The sequence below is a fragment of the Gopherus flavomarginatus genome, chromosome 1, assembly GCF_025201925.1.
Source record: "Gopherus flavomarginatus isolate rGopFla2 chromosome 1, rGopFla2.mat.asm, whole genome shotgun sequence".
Classification (NCBI taxonomy): Eukaryota; Metazoa; Chordata; order Testudines; family Testudinidae; genus Gopherus; species Gopherus flavomarginatus.
Genome location: NC_066617.1, coordinates 215683694 through 215706092, shown reverse-complemented (window position 1 = coordinate 215706092; position 22399 = coordinate 215683694). Strand labels below are relative to the sequence as shown.

The 22399-nt window shown below is 45.0% G+C and overlaps 1 protein-coding gene across 1 annotated transcript in view; it reads left to right on the top strand.

Annotated features, from left to right (window-relative positions):
• TSPAN7 (tetraspanin 7) overlaps window positions 1–22399 on the top strand; it is a 177699-nt gene that overhangs the window by 21577 nt on the left and 133723 nt on the right. The window lies entirely within an intron of this gene.

Below are 22399 nucleotides of genomic sequence, written 5' to 3'. Positions count from 1 at the left end.
TGGAAGATTCTTTTTTGTAATAGCAGGCCACATCTGTGAGGTAGAGCTCTCAAAAGGTCCAGTGCTAAGTTAATTAGGTCTCCGAGCCATAGCTTTTTCATCTGCAAAGGCATAAACCTTTATTACTGGCATTCTCTCCTCCCTATCTCTGTTTGGTCCTGGGGAGCAATGGAAAAGGTGGGAAGGCAGAGATGTTGCCCAATTTTGTGAGAAGTGGTTCCCCACTTCATGCTTGTGGACTGTATTACATGAAGAAAGAAAACTTTCAGGTAAGCACAGATAAATGTTCCTGTTTCCCATAGATGCAGCACAATGGTATTGGGTTGTAGTGTAGCCAATATAAGAATATTTTTACCACTGTGTCAAGCCCAGTTTAAATTGCAGCCTTCACATTGCTATCGGGAGAACTCTGGGTCCTGGTTTTCCTAATGTAGATGAGACCTTTTAGTGCCTTTTGCCAGCAGTTTTCCTCCTCTTCCCAGAAGTGATATTAGCCTTGTATCAAGGAAGGGCTGCTTGCTAGTCTCAGCCATCTGTTACTACTTAGCAAGGACAGTGAGGATCATGAAAGGAGGAACCAGTGTTACCTAGGAAGTGTTTGGAGTCTTAGTATTATCAAGCAGACTATGGATGGATGTTTCACAGCAGGAAACATGGCTGGCACCGAAGCCCTGGAACTTTATTTAGAAATATGCTTTTTAGCATTCTGAGTCTCAGCATAACCTTAAAAATAAAATTATGCTGGTTTTATATGTGGTTTATGCTGAGCTGTATCACTTGTATTAAAATTATACCCCTTCTTGTTCAAAACTGCTGTATTTGCTGTTTTTCCCTCTCCTTGCTTTATCCTGTAATCAAAGTACTGCTCTGAGAAACTAACTATATAGAACATTTAGTTCCATTATGTAATCTTGCTTTCATTTATGCTACACCACATGATAACCTTAAAATATTACAGCTAATGCAACGCTGAAGAAGAAAAAATAGAAGTATTAGTCATAGAAATTTTCAGAAATTTTTTTTTATCCTTACTAACCATGGTCATATACTAAGGTACTTTATGTGCTAGAGAAGGACACACGCTAAACAAGGTTGCTGCATCAGGTAATTGATCTTCTCTAGAAATCCAGTCTGTGTGGGATTCTTATTCCTGGGCCTTGCCTCTGTTAGCAGAAGGCAGACAGGACTCTCCAGTCCCTTAGGGTATGTCCACACTGCAATTAAAATACTGTGGCTGGCATGGGTCAGCTGACTCGGGCTTACGGAACTCAGACTAAGAGACTGTTTAATTGCGGTGTAGACATTTGTGTTCGGGTTAGAGCCTGAGCTCTGAGCCCTTCCCCCTCACAGGGTCCTAGAGCCTGGGCTCCAGCTTGAGCCCGGATGTCTACACAGCAATTAAGTAACCTCTTGGTCTGAGCTCTGTGCAGGGCTGGCTGTGACTTTTTTGCTGCCCCAAGCAAGAAAAAACAAACAAACCAACAACAATAAAAAAACAGGGTAGCCGTGCCGCCCTCAGATTGGACGGAATGCCGCCCCTTGGAATCTGCTGCCCCAAGCATGAGCTTGCTCAGCTGGTGCCTGGAGCCGGCCCTGGCTCTGTGAGTACGAGTCAATTGGCAAGGGCCAGCCATGGGCTTTTAACTGCAGTGTAGCCGGACATACCCATAAGGTTTCATGTTCCTAACTGGCAGCATTAGGCCATGCCCACATTAGGGAAAATGTATCTTTAACATGTTAGCTAATAAGTGTTCATGTTCTAGTGTAGAGGAATTTCATTAGCATCCCTGAAGTTACGTACAGTCTCACAATAACACACAAACAATTGCAGTTTTAATACAATGGACCCCTAAGGCATTGAACGTAATTCAGTAATACTTATCTTAATTCCATAAAGTTTGTCCAAGATATTGTTATATCTGTCACAGTTATTGCTCTGCCTTCTTGAGACATTAATTTTTTTCACTCATTTTGTGATTGGCTATCTTTTCTTTGGGGGCCCTGGCTTCCTTCTCATCAGCGAATGAGAAGGCGGCTCTCAGGAGTGGCACATAGCCACCAATAGAGTTGGCTAGGGGTGGGGTAGCTTGCCATCTTCCACTGCCCTTCTTGCCATAAGATATTATTCAGAAAACTCATCAGGATTCAGAAATGAGTGGACGTTTTATTTGGATAATAACATAGTTACAGAAATGAGAATTTAAAAATAAATTACAACAGCAGCAAGAATATGATGTTGCATCCCTGCCCATCATGGCAAATAGCCATTGATGAATCTATTCTCCATAAAGTTACTTAATTTTTTTAACTCAGTTATAATTTTGGCCTTCACAAAATCCCCTGGCAATGAGTTCCACAGGTTGACTGTGCACTGTGTATAGAAGTGCTTCCTTTTGTTTATTTTAAGCCATCTGCCTATTAATATCATAGAGTGACCCCTGATTCTTGCGTTATGTGAAAGAGTGAGTAACATTTTCTTTTTCACTTTCTCCACACCAGTCAAAATTTTATAGCCCTCTATCATATCCCCCTTTAGTTGTCTCTTTTCCAAGCTGAAAAACCCACACACAAGTTTGGAAGGGAGCGGTTCACACCAAAGAGTAAGTGTACCCTTGAGAGTACACAGAGGTCTTCTGGGGGGTACATCAACTCATCTAGATATTTGCCCAGTTTTAAAACAGGCTACATAAAAAGCTCTGTGAAGTCAGTACAAACTAAAATTTCATACAGACAATAACTTGTTTATGCTGCTCTATATACCATAAACATACAATATTTATATTCCAATCAATTTATTTTATGCTTACATGGTAAAAATGAGAACATGAGCAATTTGTCAGTAACAGTGTGCTGTGACACTTTTGTGTTTTTATTTCTGATTTTGTAAGCAAGTAGTTTTTAAGTGAAGTGAAACTTGGGGGTATGCAAGACAGTGGACTCCTGAAAGGGGTACAGTAGTTTGGAAAGGTTGAGAACTACTTTCTAAACCAGGGATGGGAAAAGTATGGCCCGGGGGCCGCATCTGGCCCTCCAGACATTTTAATCCAGCCCTCGACCTCCCGCTGGGGAGTGGGGTCTGTGGCTTGCCCTGCTCCGTTGCTCCAGCCGGGGAGTGGGGTCCGGGGCTTTCCCCGCTCTGCGAGGCTCTCAGAAGCAGTGGCACGTCCTCCCTCCGGCTCCTACGCATAGGGGCTGCCAAGGGGTTCCACATGCTACCCCTGCCCCTGCAGCTCCCATTGACCAGGAACTGTAGCCAATGGGAGCTGCAGGGATGGCGCCTGTGGACAAGGCAGTGTGCAGAGCCACCTGGCCGAGCCTCCGCATAGGAGCTGGAGTGGGGACATGCCATTGCTTCTGGGAGGTGCCACCCAGAGCCTGCACCCCTGACCCCCTCCTACCCTCTGAACCCATTGGTCCCAGCCCAGAGCACCCTCCTCATCCGCAGCCCCACCCCAGAGCCTATACCCCTAGCTGTAGCTCTCACCCTGCCCTGCACTCCTGCCCCAGCCCGGAGAACCTTCCTGCATCCTTAAAACCACATGTCTGGCCTCAGCCCAGAGCCCACCCCCCCAGCTGGAGCCCTCACCCCCTACTGCACCCCAACCCCCAATTTCATGAGCATTCATGGCCCGCCATACAATTTTCAAACCCAGGTGTGGCCCTTGGGCCAAAAAGTTCGCCCAGCCCGTTCTAAAGCCTCAGGGCACAAGCCAGCCTCTGAAGACGTTAAGAAGGTTCGATACTAGGTTAATCAGGCCTATTGAGCAACTTATTCCATAACTGCTTATTTGAGGATATATTGCACTTTGCTCTGCAGCCTGTGGTATTGGTCACTGTCAACGACAGGATAGATGAGCCACTACTCTGCTTTGCTCTGGTATGGCAATTCCTGTGTTTCCTTAGGTACCACGTCACTGTAATAGCTCCAGGGGATCGGTCTCTCTCTCACTCGGGAGCTGAGAACCAGGAATGAAATCCTCCAGGATGCTATTTTCAGATAAGTAGTTGAATTACATAACTATCCCTTTTTCCCACTCTCTACCACCTCTTGGAATGGTGTAGCTCGGGTCGGCAACCTCTGGCATGCGGCTCGCCAGGGTAAGCACCCTGGCGGGCCGGGCCAGTTTGTTTATTTGCCGTGTCTGCAGGTTCTGCCAATCGCGGCTCCCACTGGCCGTGGTTCGCTGTCCTAGGCCAATGGGGGCTGCGGGAAGCGACGCGGGTGAGGGATGTGCTGTCCGTGGCTTTCTGCCGCCCCCATTGGCCTGAAGCAGCGAATCACGGCCAGTGGGAGCCGCGATCGGCCGAACCTGCGGGCGCAGCAGATAAACAAACCGGCCCAGGCTGCCAGGGTGCTTACCCTGGCGAGCCGCGTGCCAGAGGTTGGTGACCCCTGGTCTAGGTTGTGAAATTAGAGGTGAGACTAGAGTCATATAGTTGAGGTTTGAGTGGAAGAGTGAGGTGGGGTGTGTGTGTGTGTGTGTGTGTGTGTGTGTGTGTGTGTGTGTGTGTGTGTGTGTGTGTGTATGTTCGGGGGTGATCCAAATCACCCTTGAATGTATATGAAGTTATAAATTGTTTCTGTGCCAAGTGGCAAGAGCCTGCTCTCTGCTGGTTTTTCTTACTCCTCTTGAGACACCTAAGGCCTGCTGGGCATGCTTCTGCCAGCTCCTCTGGGGAGGTAGGCAGAGGAAGGAGCCATCTCCTGCTGGTGTTCCATGCCAGGCTGCTCATGGCATTGAAAGCTACTTCCTGCCTTTTGTTTTTTGTTTCTGCAGTCCTGTGTTCAGCCCTGTTCCTGAGAAGTAGCCATTTAACTTGTTAGGGGCCTTCTGCTCCTCTCCTTCAACTTGAAACTTTCTCCCAGGAGCCAGTGTGTTGGGTCCTTGCTTTCCCAATGCATCCCCTCTCCAGTCAGCTGCAGGATTCTGGTCTCTTTCTCCTGTTACAAGATGGCTCTTCAGCATACAGCGAGGTCTCCCACTCAAAGCAGTATACTAGCTTGCACTCTTCTGAGGCACTCTGTATGATGCCTATTCTGGATTACCTCACACATCAATTAAGATGTGGAGGGAAAGGCTGTAAACCAAATGTAGGTTCCTAAAGCTAAAATTTTCTAGCTTTTCATTTAAATATATGATTAAAAATCCACTCTGAGTTTAATTTTTTTTAACATTCACTTTCAAAGATCTGCCTGTGTATCATATCTTAAAGTCAAGTTTCAGAGGGGTAGCCGTGTTAGTCTGGATCTGTAAAAGCAGCAAAGAATCCTGTGGCACCTTATAGACTAACAGAGGTTTTGGAGCATGAGCTTTCGTAGGTGAATACCTACTTCATCAGATGCATGTGACATGCATCTGATGAAGTAGGTATTCACCTATGAAAGCTCATGCTCCAAAGCCTCTGTTAGTCTATAAGGTGCCACAGGATTCTTTGCTGCATATCTTAAAGTTTGGCTTGCGTTAGATCAGAAGGGAGTCTCTCTGTGACAATTTGCAACCATTCATAGGCTAGCCTTCCAGGTACATAGAAATTGCAGAGGTGATTCCTTTTAGAGTCATAGACTTTAAGCCCAGAAGGGACCATCCTGGGGGGGGTCCCAGAAGGGACCAATCTAGTATGACCTCCTGCACATTGCAGGCCACAGAACCTCACCATCTCACTCCTACAGTAGGTTCCTTTGGCTGAGATACTGAAGTCCTCAAGTCTTGATTTAAAGACTTGAAGTTACAGAGAATCCACCATTTACTCTAATTCAAATCAGCAAGTGACTCATGCCCCATGCTGAAGAGGAAGGTGAAAACTCCCTCAAGGTCTGTGCTAATCTGATTTGGGGTAAAATTCCTTCCTGAATATGGTGACCAGTTAGACCCTGAGCATGTGAGCAAAACCCACCAGCTGGACATATGAGAGAGGTGGGATCTGAATACTGAATAGATGATGGGCCTGTCTACCAAGAAGAAAAGCATATTGGAGAGTTCTTGAGGAATTTCACTGCTGGTGGAAGTAGGACTTTATATTCCAGTTACTTCAACACCGTAAGACTGATCTTTTTCTCTTGTCAGCGGCCAGGCTCATCACCACAGGTCCATGAATTTCTCATCAAACATCTTCTCACTAATTTTGAAGCTGGCAACGGAATCATGGGATTATTCTAGGAGAACATTGTAAACATTTGGTCTTTAAAATAGTTTTACATAGTGGATACTTACCCAACTTGTAATTTCAGATATGCAGTACGTACTTTGGATTTCATTGGAACTGTTAATGGACAATGGGACTTGAACACACTCCATTAATTTCTTCAGAACAGCTAGAGATTTTTACATGAATTAACATTAATTTTTTAATACAGTAGGACTTTGGAGGGAGAGAACAAAATAAAAACAGCAAAATCAACTAAGCATTGCATTCCAGTAATCAATGCATGAAAGATTATTGATCTAGAAAAATGGAAAGAATTCTCCCTCATATAACTTTCTTTGCTGATGCAGTAAGTTTTTTTGATAGAGAAAACCTCCAGCATTGCATGCTTCAGATGCTGTTATTGAGACACATTTAAACTATGAAATAGCATATTACCTGTTTCATAGACATCCTTGTGTTCTAGTGGTAACTGGCAGTGCTTCTGTAGCAAAGCCTCTCTGCATTTCCACTGCGGAGCTGAGAGCAGCCAGACAACACTCACAAGAGAAGAGGAGTTGATAAGTCACTGTCTCTCTTTTTGTGCACATTTTTAATTGATTCTGGAGGAATCTGAAGTGCTTGTGAATTTGTGCATGTCCTTGAACACAAACAACAAGCATTGGTTATCAGAATAAAGCGACCGGGCTCCTGGCTCAGCACTTTTGCTATTGCATTGAAAGGAGGCATGTTGGAGAAGAATGTGTTTACCCCAATGCTCAAGGTCTCCTCTCTTGAGTCAAATTAGTTACCATGTGTAGAGAGTTGCCTACTGTTTCCTATTTCAGCCCTGCAGGAGAGAAGGAGCTACTGTTTATATACCTGGCCACATCTTTGGATGGCCCTTATGACTCTGCTCGCTAATGAGGAGTCTCCTATGCATCCGAAAAAGTGAGCTGTAGCCCACGGAAGCTCATGCTGAAATAAATTTGTTAGTCTCTAAGGTGCCACAAGTGCTCCTGTTCTTTTTGCGGATACAGACTAACACGGCTGCTACTCTGAATCCGTTCATCCTGTTAGTGATCTCCTGTATGAACCACAATGAGTGCAGCTCTGCTATAGAAGGGGCGTTAAGCATGAAGTCCTATCATTTGCTCTTCCGGGACTGTCTTATTCTGTCTCAGTGCTTTGGATGCAGATTCTCCCCATGATGTTACTCCTCCTAACATCTAAGGGGAGTCACTAGCACTTGTCTAGGGGAGAATCAGACTCCTGAAGTTACTGAAGCATTGTGTGTTGATATGTTGGATTTGTCTGTTTCAGCACTGACAAGAAGTGGGAAGCTCTTTATGTTTGACAGAAGAGCAGTCTGCATCTATAGAAACCAGTGGGAATTGCGTTGAGGTCTGTGCTGTGGAAATTGATAAAAGTGCTGAATAAGGCAGCCATACTAAATCCATTCTTTGCCGGCCATAGTGTGGACTTGTAGTGCATTTATAATGAGGCCCTGGTTATTTACTTTGCCTTTTAAGTATGACAGACTATTCCTCCTACACACCTGTGATTGGATGGCAGCTGTGTGATGTACTTGGCATGCAGAGTCAGAAAGGCTCTGCAGTCCGGAAAGTCCTGCAGATCATTTTTTTGATCTAATCTATTTTCTGTTGCCCTTGCAATGCATTTGTCCTAATTACATCCAGCAGTTAGCTGGGAAAAGAATTACGCGGCATTAAAAAGAAAATTAAAGAGTGGAGGGGAAGTAGCCATTTCATAGAACTTGCTGCTGGACCCATGCAGGAATGTAAACGGTGGTGCAGTGTATGCAGATAAATCGGTATGACATTGGGCAAACACAGGAATAGCTGTTAGAGTAGAAATTTGGCTGTAATCCAAAGTATAAAAAGCTCTTCTGCCCTTTGGTCATCAAATAACCTTCTGTAGAGAGTATTATCTCTTTCTGGGTAGATGAGCGGTCTCTTAGCATGGGAATGGCCAGCAGTCTTGTATATACATTACATAGACATGGGCTGGTGAGTGAGAAATCTGCTTGTGGTAACACTGAACGAGTGGCTACTGCTATAACCAGCAAACCTAAACACCATTTGAAAAACAAAACACCAGGCCACAGAGAGGTATTGTGTCATGCTCATGCGATATTACCCATCAATCCCTTTGGGATCTGAATTTCCTGTTTTTGATTTCAAACCTTTAACATTCCTTTGTAGATTTTGTGTGTATTACCCATATTCGCACCATCTCTGTATACAGTAACTCCTCACTTAACATAAGTATGTTCCTGAAAAATGCGACTTTAAGTGAAATAATGTTAAGTGAATTCAGTTTCCCCATAAGAATGAATGTAAATGGGGGGCCTAGGTTCCAGGGAAATTGTTTTTTGCCATACATTACAGTACAGTACTGTAGTTGGGAGGTGCCCCTGCCTTACCCCACACAGGCACAGCCCACTGGCACTGGAGACAAGGAGGCTGAAGGTGCAGTAGGCTAGGAGAAGCATGTTGTGTAGAAGCAGCGGCAGCTTCCCCTACTCTGCAAGCATCAGGGATGGGCAGGGTGTGGCTCAACCCTCGGCCTGCCCAAGCCACCCCTTCCCCCAAGCCCTCACCCTTAACCTGCCTCTTCTTCCCCCGTACCACCTTTACTCCGCATGCTGCATCCTCGCTCCTCCCCCCCTCCCTTCCCTGCCTCCTGCCTGTGGCAGTCAGCTGGCTTGCAGCATTCATGGGGCAGGAGGGAAGGAGGAGGAGCGAGGACACGGAACGCAGGCTCCCCCTGCCTCCTGAACATCGCAAACCAGCTGATTGCCGTGGGCAGGAGGTAGGGGAGGGAGGGGGGAGGTGTGCCGCATCCTCGCTCCTCCCCTGCTCCTGCCCGTGGCAATTAGCTGGCTTGCGACGTTCAGGGGGCAGGAGGGAAGGGAGAGGAGCGAGGACTCGGCACACAGGTTTCCCCCTTCCTCCCCTGCCTCCCAAAAGCCGCAAACCAGCTGATTGGCTTGCGATGTTCAGGGGGCAGGAGGGAAGGGAGAGGAGCGAGGACTCGGCACGCAGGTTTCCCCCTGCCTCCCAAAAGCCGCAAACCAGCTGATTGCCATGGACAGGAGGAAGGGGGGAGCCTGCGTGCCAAGTCCTCACTCCTCTCCCTTTCCTCCTGCCCCCTGAACATCGCAAGCCAATCAGCTGGTTTGCGGCTTTTGGGAGGCAGGAGAGGGAGGGGGAGCCTGTGCGCCGAGTCCGCGCTCTTCCCCCTCCCTCCTGAATGCTACAAGCCAGCTGATTGCCGTGGGCAGGAGGTGGGGGGATGAAGGGGAAGGCGCTGATCCGCGGGGTCTGCTGGTGAGCAGGAGGTGCTGTGGGGGGGTCATAGGGGAGCTGATAGGGGGGCTGCTAGCTGTGGACAAAGCAGGCAGCCGAAGGATGTTATAGTGAAGCATTTCACAACTATAAATGGAGCATGTTTTGTAATTGAGCAGGGATGTAAGAGTGAAACGACGTTAAGCGAGAGGACATGAAGTGAGAAGTTACTGTATAACGAAATAGTATAGAAACTGTGCACAAATCAGCACCCTGCATTTCTGGAGGCAGAGAAAGATGTGTTCTTACATTCTGTGTCCCCCAGGTTCTAGACAAGGGGCAACAACTCCTGTGGGGCCACAAGAACTGGGGGAAGCAGAGTAGGAGCACTTGTGATTGAACCATATTCCAGGACCAGCAAGAACTTCCCCAGCATTGGCTGAGTGGGGAGAGGCCCCTCTGGGCCACATGTCCCTCTTCCTTTCTTCCCCTCCCAGATGATCATCAGGGATGGAGACCCCTATCTGGAGGGCAAGGCAAATGGCTCAGTGATCCCACTTGTGTAGCCAGGTGGACTAAGGAGAGCAAAGGACCTCCCAGAGGTAGAGGATGCTTCTGGAAGCATCAGCCCCTGGTGGGTGCGAGACACCTTCGCAGCCCCAATGCCAGTGATGGCAGAAGACTTTTACAGTTTGAAACCTGGATGTTATTTTATTATTTCCTGACTTCTTGTTTCCCTCAGCGTAGTCCAACCCATCACATTCCTTCTGTCTCATCCTCTCTTCTGTCTCCTCTTCTCAATCATCCCTTTTCTCCTTCCTTCTTCCCCCCCCCCTCCTTGCTTTGATTTATTCATCCCTTCCTTCCATTACACTTTGCCTCATCTCTGTGCCAAAATAAAAGGGTAAATAAAAGAACTGGAAATAACAAGGGTCTTATTCCCCCAATCACTTGGCTTCTATGTTATTTCACTTTTCTCCATCTTTTGTTGTTGTCTTTTGGATTGTAAGCTTTTCTAGGCAGGGACCAAACTTGTTCGTGTGAGACTGTGCCTGGCACAAAGGAGACCATGATTCTGATTAGGGCCTTTGGGCACTACAATAATATAATTCCGAATGTAAATAAATGATGATATTCTGACTGCATAGGAGAAATAAGTGTGTGATGGAGATACAGAAAACCTCTTGGATTGGAAGTACTTATGTCACCTTCTGGATGACTTGTTACAAAGCCAATTATAGAACATCTTTGGTTGTCAGTCATTGGGAAAGCAGGTCATGTTGCCCTTTATATAAACTCTTAAAACCAAAACACACCAAGTAATTTACTAGCTGAACTGCAGGCTTCTGTTTAATATACTGCTTCTAAACGTGTGCACGCTGAGGAGGTGGAGGGTTTATATAATCCTAAAGCTGAAGGACCCCAAATTTCCAATTAATGCTGTGGCTCACTATGCTCCAGGTGTTTTGGTGCTCACCTTGTTCCTGTTATCACCCCATTTCCTCCCATTGTTTCCCTTTGATTTGTAAGCCAAAGACCACTATAATGATATTAAGTACTAGTTTTCAGAATTTCATGAATTGCCAGGGGGGACATCGATCCTTTTTGTCCGCAGTAGTAAATAATTGGATCAGTGGCAGAGTGGCTTGAAGAGGCTTTTCTGGAAACTGAGAAAGGAAGAGTATTTTTGGGATGTCCCAGAATTGTGTGAAATGCTGCTGCTTTACATATGGATCATCTGATCTGTGTCTGAGAAGCAGAATACTGTCCTTCAGAATTCGATGCTTTCTACTGATGTACTTCCCTGTGTGTGCACTGTTTAGCACTGTACTATTGTTTATTAACTGCTTTGTCCCCCAGATGATGATGCATCTGTGGATAATTCCAACCCACCAGAAACCTCTCCCCTTTCCAGTATATAATTGTCAATTTTTAAAATGCGAGCTATCATTTTTTTTAAAAAAAGCCACTGCTGATGTACCATTGCTTGCAATGCATTATTCAAAGTCCTTTTTAGATTATCACATAAAGAGCTTAATTAATATTTCATCAATCACTGTGATTCTTACCAAAGGGAACTCCTTTCCTTTCATCACTTGACACCCCTATATTTCTGTATGTAGTGAAGATGCTTAAACTCTCATAGAACAAACTCATCACTTTCCAAATAAATTGATTCTTGAAAGAAGCCCTGACCTTGAGATTGGTTCCACGCAGATATCTGGTATCTTTGGATTCTGACTGTACATTTTAAAAAGCAAGCCCAAAAAAAAAATGGGCGAGAGGGTTGTTCGATTCTTGTGTATTGAACTCGAACGATTGACTGATGGTGTTCCAATACAAAAGTAAATCTTTCCAGTTGGTTTTGAAGAGAGCCTCTGCTGGCTCATGGTGGAAGCTTGAAAAGGGGAATCAAAACAGGTTGTTTTTATTACTTACTGTAAAAATTAGCTGTGTTTTCATTCTGGGTTCAATGTTGAAGGTTTCCATTCCTATATCAAAAGCAAGGCCTGTGGTAAGGCTGGGGTTTTTGAGAATTAACTAAGTGATTCTCCCCCTCCTTTTCTCCCCCCCCTCCGTCAGTGAAATTTAAGTTGAAAATTAAATTCCAAGCAGGGCTGGCCACATCTGTTCTGGTTTTTAAAATGGGAGGTCAAGAGAGAGACAGTACAATTATTTTATATGTACTATGTAACAAAGAGAAACTAGTTTTCTTAAACCACAGGAGCCCTGTTTTTTCCAATCAGATGGTAAGATAAAAATCTCCATGACATGTTCTGGGGTTGGGAGATGAGTCCAATGATAGGGCTATGTAATAATTTTAACATGTAATTTCTCAGTACATCAGGTGGCTATAGCATTTTAAGGGTAGACTGGTGTTCAAAGCTGTTGCTTGCCAGTGAAATGAGAGAGAAGGTAGCAAAAAAAGCACAGTGTCCCAATCTCCTGGAGTCACTGAGAGCTATTGGCTAGATTCTGCTCTGCGAATGGAAGCAGTGATAAAATAGATGCTGAGGAGATGGATCTCAAAGGGTGGATGGAATAATATATCAGCTGAGGAATAACCAGAGCAAGTGTTGCAGGAGGGCATAACATGCAGATTTGCAGTGGTAATGTGCAATGTAGCACTATTCAGGTATACTATCTGATTCTTGCCGTATGCTTAGTCCATATGTTGGGCTTTTTTTCTTTTTCTTTTTTTTTTTTGCATTAGAAGGACAGCACTTAATGCATGCAAATGAAGGTTTCACTCTTTATTCTAAAATAGTAAAAAAAATATGGTGGTGCGTCATAATGATTGGCGTTTTAAGAGAATAAATGTATATTTCTGAGTCTTCACTGGAAGAATAATTCTGGCCACATTTAGGTAATAGCTTGTGTCTTTTAGAGCAATCATGAGATGAAATTACAGACGTGGTTTTTTTTCCTTTCGATGCTGTTGTGCTTTAAAATATTCATATTTACTTTTCTCATTTGGTTTGAATATTACTTGGTGACATCTTTAGTTTCCCAGAGTTGATGGTTTTATTAAGTCTTGGTCCATCTAATCCTACCATCCCAAATGTATTGAGGGCTTTTTTTTTCCCTAAGAGGGAAGTAACATAAGTTGCTGTCAGAAAATAGACATTTTTTCCACTTCTTTGAAATCATTCATGACTTTCTCAGTGTAATTTGTTGAATATTAAAGGAAAGCTTGGCTCACAAGCTTTTCAGAGGGGAGAGAAGACCGTACTGGAGGGTGGTGTGAAAAAAGAGGGAGTGCTGAAATAATGCTAAAATGTCTTGATAGAAGTATTTTCTGTCTGCAAATTGGTCTGGTGAGAGGGGACCCAGGTGGCCAGTCGGGCCTGAAGTCCATTGATGGCACATGCATACTGCAATATTGTGTTGGCAGCTTTTAATGATGAGGATACTCTGCCAGGCAGAATTTTGCATTGTACTGCAAAACTCTCTAGGGCTTTGGTAACACAGCTTGACGTGAGCCTAGAAAGCCCCCTTGTCTCAGTGCTTCTTAATAGTGGTTGAAAAATGGTGAAGCACCCCTGTCTCTCAAACCAGCTTTTCAGTAAAGTCCATTTGGTATCTACAGTGTCAATGTTCCTTTGCTGATTCTTAATCTTTACAATGTACAATCATTGCTAGCGAGAAGGACAATGATGTTAAGCTCCTTGGGGCAAAGACTGTCTTTTGGTTCTGTGTTTGTACATCACCTAGCACAAGGGAGATTTTGGTCCATGACTGGGACTCCTAGGTGCTACTGTAACACAAATAACAAGACAGAGTTCTCAGAAATGTCCTTCTGGTGATACTGCTTTAAGTAACCCGTGAAAGGGTGGTCGTTTCTTGGGATAAAATATTATTTTTCTTCTCCAAGCCTATGTGGTTCTGAGCATAAGAAGGATGTAGTAGGGTAAGATGTGAAGGTTCTTATTGCTGTCCATTCTGTGTATCTTTAAGGACCTGTGGGAATGGAGTTCCTGAAGGAGGAGGATGGGAACTTCATTCTTTCTCCTCCTCTCTCGGTGGGTTCTTCTGCTCTGGGAATCTTTTCCAGTTATGACTGTGCATCGGAAGGTGATTGGATGAACAGGACTAAGCTGTCCTTAGTCTTCTCTAAATCTCTCCAACATTTTGCTGTCTGTCCCTTATCCCAGAGCAGAGTGGAAGCCATCACTTTTTATGTTTTTGCTTTTACCCCTGGGGCAAAAGTGTTAGTGACATGCATATTATCAATTAATGATATAAGTACTCAATATGAAATTCCCCATTGAAAGGGGTAAACAGAGGGCTCCTGGCCCAAGGGACCTCCGTGTGGACTTGATAGAGCACCCAGCTGCTTGTGGAGTGGATTGTGTAGCTTACACACACACACTCGTCTGCATGGAGACTAGTAGAGAAGTTGGATCTATTTGCTGTAGCAGGGGTGGCCAACCAGAGCCTAAGTAGGAACCAGAATTTACCCAACGTATATTGCCAAAGAGCCACAGTAAAACATCAGAAGCCCCCCATCAACTCTGTCCTCCAACTCCCAGTGCTGCTCACCCACCAGCAGCCCTGCCAATCAGTGCCTCCCCCTCCCTCCTGCACGTCTGGATCAGCCGTTTACTGGCATGCAGGAGGCTCCGGGGGGAAGAGTAAGGGCACAGCAGGCTCAGGGGAGGGGGCAGGAAGGAATGGAGTAGGGGCAGGGCCTGTGGCAGAGCCAGGGGTTGAGCAGTGAGCACCCCCAGGCACATTGGAAAGTTGGTGCCTGTAGCTCCAGCCCCAGAGTTGGTGCCTATACAAGGAGACGCATATTAACCCCTAAAGAGGTTGACCACCCCTGAGCTATAGTATGTTTGAGGTTCCTGTGTGCTGAAGAGCAGATGCACGAAGGAGGATGAATGCTCAGATGCACCTGACCTTGCCTATGCCTGGTTTGAGTAACAGGAGCTCCATATGGTCAGGCCTGCTGACAGAAATTCAGGGGCCAGGACCAGGGCTATCCCTTATAGGGGGGCCCGAGGCAGAAGTGACAGCTGTTACCGCCCGCGCTGGCCAATCGCACCGGCCTGTGGGGCCCCCGAAAGCACAGGGCCTGGAGCACTCGCATGCGCCTAGGAGCCCTGAGGTCTGCCCAGATGATTTAAAAGGGCCCTGGGTTCTCTGCCGCTGCTGCTACCTGGCAAAGGCCAGGAGACCTGGGCCCTTTTACATTGCTTGGGCCCCCGTTTCTTGTCCCCCCCCTCCCCGTCGGTTGGCCTACGTATGGCCAAGGGCTTCCGACTACTTGCTAAATGGTTTCCAAGGTAAAAAGTGGGGGGAGCAACAGAGGAGTTGAAAGCAGGGAGACAGAGATCAGGCATGAGAAAGAAGGGAATGTTTTATTGGTAATAGTGCTTAACTCCATGTTTTAGCTGAGGTTTTGGCAAATGGAGTTGGCTATGTGCAGCTGTTGCCACATCTGTGCAAGGTAAGTAGGACCTTGAGACCAAGGGCCACTGATTTCTCTCCCAAGGGGAAACTGACTAATTGCAAACTCCCAAAATCTGTTAACAGATGCAATCAGAAGAATTTGTTCTGCTGAAGGAGAGGCAAGTGAACAGCCTCTTTTGTAAATCACAGCTGCTGAGTAGAGACAAGCACTCCAAGAAGTGACTGAAAGGGGAACAAACTCAGCAGCTACCGACAAGTATGTCACAGGATCCAGCTGGTGAAAAAGACCTGAGCAGAGGAGTCAATAGAGCTCACTTATGACCGAAACTTGGAGTAAGAGAGGAAAAGACTCTAATGCTGTGACCTCAGATATTTGGGGAACTGTTAAGTCCACTTGAGAGATTGTAAAGTGTGGTTGTTAATTGTGACTGCTTGTTCTTCAGTGCCAGCTTGACCAAGTCAACACTTATCTGTCGAACATTGCCAATTGGTGAGGTATCACAGCCTTCATTTTTTTTAATTGTCTAAGTCTGTACACAACTGTGTATGTTAAAACTGAGTTTAAATGTAGCTGGTAGATGAATTTTGGCATGGTTTCCCTGACCAGTGTTGCAGAGGTTGTATTTGTGGGCGAGAGCCATGTTAGAACTGTATCAATTTCTCTTTCTCAGTCTTAGTTTATTGGCACGCTCTCTTGACTCACAGAGGCCATGTTTGCCCTAGAGAATTGAACTGTTGCTATTTGAACAAGTTGGATGGTGTTGTTGTAACCACCAATAATGCAGGGTCTATACTGGCCCTGAGGGTTTGGATTTTGCACTGTGTCCACACCAGAGTTGTTCTATGTGGTTCCAGTCTCGCAACTCTCAGAACACGTATCCTGCAGTTCTTGACACAAGTCCCAGCAGCAGTGAGTCCTGGGAGATTTCGAAAAACAACCAGGAAGACCGGGTGAATTGTTGGAGAAATGCCAATAGCCACCTGGTAGACTTCCCTAATTCATTTGGAGAACTGCTTGCCCCTTAGTGCTGGTGCCATTCCCAGTGTGTTCTCTCAAAATAGAGTCTAGCCAGGATGGATTTGATTTAAAGGAAGACTCAATTTAATCATTGTTTTCTACATAGAAGTGCATTCTTGTTGGTTGTTATAACCTTAATAGATATTCTTCGCAACTCTGAGATGGATCAGACCCAAACTGGGTCTCTTTTACAGCCTGCTGCCATTATAAGTCTTCTCTTCTAGTGAGAGAATGGTATGTAGATCTCAAATCAATGTAGGCTACACTCAGAAAGACCTCAAGACTTCTGGAATATGCTACTCAAACAGTTTTACTTTTATTTCTACTGCCTGTCCCTCCCTTCTCACATTTATCTCCAGACTTCTTCTCCTTGTCCAGATCTATTCAGCCCCCAGCAATCTTCTCTATTCACTGAACTTTTTGAAACTTTGCACTTTTACAGGAAGGTAAGGGATTGTCTCTGTGTACGCAAATATGCAGAGAGACAGTTGGGTTGATGTCTGTTATTTCTCCCTGTATATATTGTTTGTTTATTTTAAAACACTTTTGCTGTTAACCATCATGTTATCTCTGGAGACAAATTAACACTTTGAGAACTGCAGAACTAAGCATCTCTGAGGGTATCTTCTAGATTGAGCACTGAGTCCCATTAGGTATAGAAAGATTAACCTAAATAATCTATACAGAAGTCCCTGGTACTCCATAAAATTGGATCTCTACTCCATGAACTATTGAAACTCATTCACAAAACTTTTCTTAAACATTAAGTCTCATACTGTAGAATTAGAATTTATAATCCCTATTCCATGATGAGATATCTTTGAGCTATAATATATCTTAATTTTAATTATCTTTAGATAAGTTTTTTTCCTCAGAAAGCATTTTATCAAAAAAATACATTTTTTTATCATTGATTTTTATCCACCCTGAGTCTAGCTTGAAGACTCCACTTGGACTCCTTTCTCAGCAAGAAAAGCATCTGCTGGAGCTTTTTGTAAGCCATTAGGAAGGTGATGCAGTAAGGTAATGGACTGTGTTCCAGACGTACCTGTGGCATCACTGGATAAACACTAGTAGAACTATGGTAGGAACAACTGCATCTGAATAAAACTGTTTGTAGAAAGATGCTAATGGGTGAGTGTGTTCTTGCCAGTGATCTCTGTAGGGAAAGGGAGCACTCAGCATCCTGCAGGGTCTGGGCAGTGGTTTCAAAGGTCACTGTAGACAGGATCTTGCTCCACTGCCTGCCTCTGTGTGTGGCTTTCAGACTTTCCCAGACAATCCAAAACTGAGTGCTGCAAAGTTGCCTTTCCTACATTGGGTGAGGTGTTTGACAAGTGTTTGCACACTCGACTGTTGCTCCCTGTATGGTAGAATAAGCACAATATACTTGTGTAGAATTTTCTCTGAGTAACATCCAAGTAGCTCCCTCAATATGGCCGTTAACTATTAAAATTTTCTTTACTTTAAAAAAAAATAAAAGTGGGTTTTTCTGCTAGAATTTTTCTAGCCTCTATGAAAGGAGGATCTCACCAGTTTAAAAGGAAATGATCCAATTTATTGAATGTACTGGTCATATTAATAACAGTAATTTACAGCTTGGAGCAGAAACTAAGCAAACTACTCGTGTATTGGAGGGCTGCTGTTAGGCCTTTTGCTCTTCTCCCACCATGTGCACGCTCCTACCCACTTCCCTCCTCTTCCAGCTTTTAGGTATGAAGTGATTTTAAAAAATTGCCGCAAATGAGTCTTTTGGGCAGACTTTCTGAATTATCCACCAATATCCTAGTCTGGAACCATGAAGGAAGTTTTCAAGGCACTGCCTGTGGTGTCGCCTCACAACTTCCATTAGACTCTGTGGGAATTGTGGGAAAAACCATCAGCGGAACTTTGAAAACATAACCCCTGCATGTCTCTATGCAGCACGCATTAGTGGCTTTAGCTTTCGTGTGCACAGTTTATCTGCCAAGAGGCAGCTCACTGATTCTGCTGTGCTCAATGCTACCATACTCGCAGTGTAGGAGAGACAACTAATTTGGCCAGCAGAGGCCCTCCACAAAATACTCCCCGACTTTGCTGTTGAAATGCAAAGCACTCCTGAATGAGCCAGTACCTTCTCTCAGTAATATCTTTCAACCCAAGATATCCAGAGAATGGTGTAAACTGGGATGTTCTGGCTGGAAGACTGGTGTTTCATAGCTGAATGAGAGACTGTTTTTTTCCTCCCCTTCTCCCAATGGAGGAATGTTGCCAATTCTTAAATGAACGGAACGTCTTTCCTTCCACTCCAGCCTGAATACTGTTCTGTACAGTTTTTAAAAAGTACAATGTCAACGTCGGGGGCTGGGGAGAATTTCTGTCGCTTTATTCTGTTACTAATCGTTTTCCGTTCCAAAAGGGTGTATTGCTTCATAAATATTGTTGCTGACTTACAAGGTCTGAGATACTGATGGTGTAGCTGTTAGAGTTGCACCATTTGAACGGTTCTCTGTTGAGCCAGTTATATTGTAGCTCCGTGTTATAAACTGTTACAAGGCATTGGACTTCTGCTATCCAGATGCTGCTGCAGAATCTTTTTGCCGATGGCATCCAATGTCACGTGCTTTTTGGCATGTTTGATGCCCCGATTTAAAAAAGATATCAGCCTTCAAAACACACACATTTAGTTGGGAAACGCAGGCTATCCTTAACATAGTGCACTATGCTGCAAAGCCTTACTCACTGAAGGAATCCTTCCTCATGTGATTAGTCCCCTCGACTTTAATGACACTACTTTTAAAGTTTGCTTAATCAAGCTCTTATACCTTTCTGTGATGGAGGCACCCCTGTGTTCACAGCCTACATACTATTGTAATCTTTGTATAAGGCATGTCTTGTTGAGGTATCATTTGAAAACTCATAACTTGCTGATCAGTAATATGGTAAAATGCATGTAGCAACATTATATGTAAAGTTATGAACATAAGCTGAAATCATGACTGAAGTGTGCTTCCCAGGTAAGTCTGGGTAGTGGCTAAACCCGTTTCTCAAACACAAAGAGCAAGCTGAGGCCTCAGCCAGGTGTCAGCAAAGCTGATGGGGCATCACCTGTCCAGTGACCATTTGTTGGCTAGAAGGGGGAGCTGGGACAAAGAGATCGGCATCTTAGCAAAGAATCAACGTGAAGTCTCCTTTCTCTACCAGATCCCGTGTCTCTTGGTTTTGAGCTGGAAATGCTTTTCCAAGAGAGATTGAAGCTATAAAAAGGAGGGGCAAACAACCCGAGACACCCCGGCCTGCCTGGCCTCTCTCATTTCTCGGAATCTGAGAAGACAAAGGAAACAGCTGTTGGACTCTGGAGGAAGGGTCCTAACCTGAAAGTTCAGGCAGTAATTAGGGTTGCCAACTTTCTGATTGGAGAAAACTGAATGCCCCTGCCCTTCCCCTTCTCCAAGTTCCCACCCACACTCACTCCATCTCCCCTCCCTCCGTTACTCTCTCATTTTCAGCAGACTGGGGCAGGGTGTTGGGGTGCGGGTCTGGGGGGGGGATTTTTGGTGCAGGAGGGGGCTCAGGGCTGGGGCAGGGGTTAGGATGTGGGAAGGGGTGCAGGCTCCAAGAGGGAGTTTGGGTGCAGGATGGGGCTCAGGGCTGGAGCAGAGGGTAGAGTGTGGGAGAGGCTGCTGGGTGTGGGCTCCAGGCAGTGCGGACGTCAAGTGGCTCCTGAGAAGTGGCCAGCATATCCATTCGGCTCCTAGGTGCAGGGGTGGCTAGGGGGGCTCCATGCTATGCCCTTCCTGCAAGTGCCAGCTCCGCAGCTCCCATTGGCCAGGAACCTGTCAGTGTCTGGTCAGACCTACTGACTGAACACCCAAAGTCCAGTTACTGTGGGCAGGGGAGGTGGGCAGGTGCTGGGTCATCACCTGCGCCAGCCCCAACTCAGCTGGGACCGCCTCCTACCTGCATTGGGTGTCTGCAGTTCCCAACCCCAGCTCTGCAAGTGAGTCCCTCCCGACCTAGGCGGGGAGGTGGGAGAGGGAAAAGCAGCGAGCAACAGGGAAAGGGGGCAAGAGGACCTTGGGGGAAGAGGCAGGGCAGAGGAGGTTCTGGCACTCCTGCTGGAATGTCTGGTTTTTAAATATTACCAAGTTGACAACCCTGCTTGTAACCATTTCTGATTTTTGTGTCTCATTGCTTGTACTCACCTAAAATCTATTTTTGTAATTAATAAACTTGTTTTATTATTTTATCTAATCCAGTGTGTTTAAGTAAGTGTCTGGGTAACTCCATTTAAGGTGGTAAACTGGTGTATATTATTTCCTTAAAGGAATAATAGACTTAATATATTTGGACTGTCCAGGAGAGGGCTCGGCAGTACAAGACTTACATTTCTGGGTGGAAAAGTCTGGGTCTGAGACTGTATTGGGGTCACCCTGCAGTATAACCAAGGCTGGTGAGAGCCACCGTGTAATCCAAGTGTTGCTGGCATGTTGCAGTTACACACAGACACTCGGGGTATGATTTGCATGCTGGAAGGCTGTTTGTGATTGGCCCAGGTGCAAGCTACTACCAGCAAGGTATTGGAAGACACCCAAGGTTGCAGGGCAGGGGTGACATAGCCTGTCACTGGTGTGGATTGCACCCCGGTATGTGTCACCTTCCAGCACTTTACTACTTTTCCCCTGCTTCCTGAATCTTCCAGGTAAAAATGTGTGTTGTTTTGGGTGTTGTTTTGGCTTGTAGATGCTAGAGAAGAGGCTCTCCTGCTTTCCTCCTTTCAGCCCTTCAAGAAACAAGGCTAGCACTTTTCATTGTGTGCCCTAAGAAATCTCTTCAGGCATATTTTATGCCAGATATTAAAAAATGTCACAGTTCGTGTTTTAATTTTCAGGCACCACCACCATTCGTTAAAAAGAGAGGACTAACATCAGTGAGAGGCTGGTACTATGTGCATCCAGTATTGGCAAATAATGGGAATTCTAGCCTTGGTCCAGGAGAAATGTGACCCAGTAAACTTCGGTTACTCACTTTATTATGCAGGAGCCATGCACAGGGTAAATAGTGTCTTCTTAACTAGTGCCAAAGGAAACATTTCGTATGCTATATATAATCACTTTCTCTGTCTTGGCTTGCAGCAGGAAAGAACTGCCACACAACTTTTCACAGAGATAATTTCTATTGTAAAATCTTGGACTAAGTTAAGGTACACAGTTGACCCTTTGTGTATGTTTTGCCCTATGCAAGTCCAATAAAAATTGTTCAGAATATATTATTGTGCAGTTGGACTCTTTTTTAGTAGCTGTGCAGCTCTGTAGCAAAATATTATTTGTAAAAACCTGTGTGTGTGTTGTGTGTGTATTTGTAAAGCAGTGTAGAGAACTATAGTTGGATAGGGAGAAGTGATGAGAGAGAGAGAGAGAGAGAGAAGAATAATTCTTTTCTACTACCTCCTCACAATCCAAATAGATGATGATTATTTAACCTTTTATATTGTGATAGTGTCAAGAAGCCTCCGTCAGGTTTGGGTCCCATTGTGCTAGGCACTGTACAAATATATAGAAGATGACAGCCGCTGCCCCCAATGAGTTCGCAGTCTCAGAGTCATGTGATTTGAAAGCTGACTGAAGGACGTAGGGCTCGGTGTTCATTTCAATGTTGAAGCTGATTAGTGCTTCTTGTTCTAGGAATTATAATTAGGCACTTAAATACATATTTCAATACCTAAATAGAATGGTGTATTCTCCTGCATCTCCAGTTGATTTCAGTGGAAGCTTGGTGCTACTGTAATCAGGCCTCCTAGGTAGATTCTTAAATAAGGATTTAGGGGGTAGATCCTCAACTGGTATAAATAGTCATTACTCTAACAAAGTCAGTGGCCCAATAATAATTGACACAAGCTGAAGATATGCTCTGAGATGCCCGATTTTAGGCACTCAAAGGCACATAACCATCTTTCCCCAACTGTTGTTAACAATGTTCTTAATATATTTGCTCTCGGGCCATCAGCTCCAATCATAACCCTTTGTGTAATTGTCTAAGAACTGTCTGCATT